Source organism: Fundulus heteroclitus, chromosome 1 (assembly GCF_011125445.2).
Source record: "Fundulus heteroclitus isolate FHET01 chromosome 1, MU-UCD_Fhet_4.1, whole genome shotgun sequence".
NCBI classification, from domain to species: domain Eukaryota; kingdom Metazoa; phylum Chordata; class Actinopteri; order Cyprinodontiformes; family Fundulidae; genus Fundulus; species Fundulus heteroclitus.
Genome location: NC_046361.1, coordinates 42,687,911 through 42,690,468, shown reverse-complemented (window position 1 = coordinate 42,690,468; position 2,558 = coordinate 42,687,911).

Below are 2,558 nucleotides of genomic sequence, written 5' to 3'. Positions count from 1 at the left end.
TTTAGTTGAGTATGTTTAAACATAAGTAAACTTGGGACATAACCATACCTGATTAAACTTCATCATGATTGGCTGCCATGTCCTTTCAATGCTTTTTGCAATCAATGCGCCCTCCCCACTTCCCCCTTTCTGCTTGAATTAGTGAAGTGGGAGAAAACAGCTTTAATTCTCAAATAACTCTCATATCGAGCCAACTCGCTTTTTCAGCAACAGCATCATTATTTCTTATGGTTAAATATTCTCCATATGCCCTCATTAAAATTTTCGAATTCCACTCGTGGGAAATGCGCACTTTAAGGCTTATTACCTGTCGTTGCCATGGTGAAGCACGTTATCTGCGTTCCATTGATCAGGGCTTCTTTCATGCTCGTGCTTCTTTCATGCTTTTTTTTCATCCAAACAGAGTATGGCTTGCAAATACTGCATTCAGATGAATTAAATCAAAATGCTGCAGCCTTTGGCAGAAATTACTAAACATCACCAAGGGATTGAAGAAAAACAAATAAAAAGTGTAATATTTTAGACTGAAATATTTAGGCTAAAGTATTTAGACTAAAATATTAGAGTTAGTAAGTGAGGTGTGAAAAAGAGACGAAATGTTTTTGTCTCTTTTCTTTCCAGCTTCTGGGAGGTGATGGAAAAGTTTATTCTGATCATAATCATCATGATTGTCATCATTATTTAAAGAGCACTTTGTAAAACAAAGTGCCAAACATCAGAAATACATCAGATAATCAATCAATCAATCTTTATTTCAGACACAAAAGAGGTCCATATTAAAAAACAAATGATAAAGAAAAAGAAAAAGACAAACAGAGAATAATATGACAGTCACTGAGCCACAAATAAATGATGACGCCAATGTTTCCACAATCTTGAGAAAAATCTCACTGTACTAAAAACAGGGTTCACTAAAATTACTATTATATTATTGTATGACACAGATAATCTACACATACATTTATACATGAGATTCCTGAGTGCAGCTGCACATGTGGGAACAGCGGTATGTACAAACATGTGGCTAGCACTGCTCCATCTAGGCACTTTAAGTAGGAGCCTCAGGCCATCATTGTATGCCACATAAAGTTTGTGCAGGCTACTTTTTTTATATCTTCGCCATAGATGGGCTGTGTAAAATGAAGTGCAAAAAGCTTTAAAAAGAGCTACCTTCACAGAGGATGAACACATACCAAACTTTCTGATCAAAATATTAGCCTGAGCATATATCATGCAATACTGCCTACGAATGTCACGATCATCAAATAGGTCATCAGTTATGTAATGTCCCAGATATTTAATTTCATTGCGTATATTGAAGACAATGCCAGATAAAGAGAAGTCAGGGGTTATCAGATGCTTATCTGATCTACTTCTAACAATCATGATATTGCTTTTCTTAGCATTGTATTTGACATCAAAATCACATCCATATTGGGAACAGACCCTTAGTAATTGTTGAAGGCCAGCACTATATGGGCATAAGACTACCAAATCATCCGCATACATTATGTGATTGATTATGCGGTCACCAACTACACAGCCTGTTTTACAACAATTCAGGCGCCTTGATAGTTCATCCATGTAAATGTTAAAAAGGTAAGGGGACAATATACTTCCCTGCCTTACTCCATTACCAACATTAAACGAGTCAGACAATGAGTTACCCCATTTGACATACATTAGTTGATGGCCATACCAATAGGCCATTATTCTAATTAGATATTTGGGTACACCTCTGTTTTTTAACTTGCAAAACAATTTTTGATGGTTCACGCGATCAAATGCTTTAGAAGCATCAATAAAACACATAAATACTGTAGTGTTGTGCAAATTATACAGATCTAAAATCTCCTGTAGCACAAAAATACACATGTCTGTACCGTGTTTGGGATTAAAACCGAATTGATTTTCAGAGGTCAAAAAGAACTCTTCCAGTCTATTTAGAAGGACTCTTTCAAAAACTTTCGATAAACTACTAGCTAAAGCTATGGGTCGGTAATTATCCAAGGAGCTAATCTTACCCGTTTTATCTTTAATGGTAGGTACCAGAATGACAGATAGCATTGAATTAGGTAACAGACCATGTACTAGACAGCTAGTGAGACACATAGAGAGTAATGCACAGAGTTTTTTACTTGCATTTTTCAAATGCTCAACGGAAATGTTATCCATCCCACAGGCCTTATTGTCTTTCAGTGTCATAATTGTATGATATATTTCTTGTGGGGATACAGTCACATTCTCATTACTGTGAATGCTTCCTATGTCAGGAATATCGCTTTTGACACAATTAAATAGCGCACTGTAGTGCTCTTTCCATAACTGAGTGATTTCTTTTACACCAGTAATACCATCAATAGTAGATGGAAGTGACGTTTTACAGTTGTTTACTTTCTTTATTTCTTTCCAGAAGTCCTTAACATTATTATTTCCTAACTTTCTAGCGAGAGAGTCAGACCTCATAGTATTTTCATGTCTCCTTATGATTCTTAAAGAATATTTAAAATTAGCATTTGCTTGTTTTTTGTATTCAAACAAGGGACCATGTCTCTGTT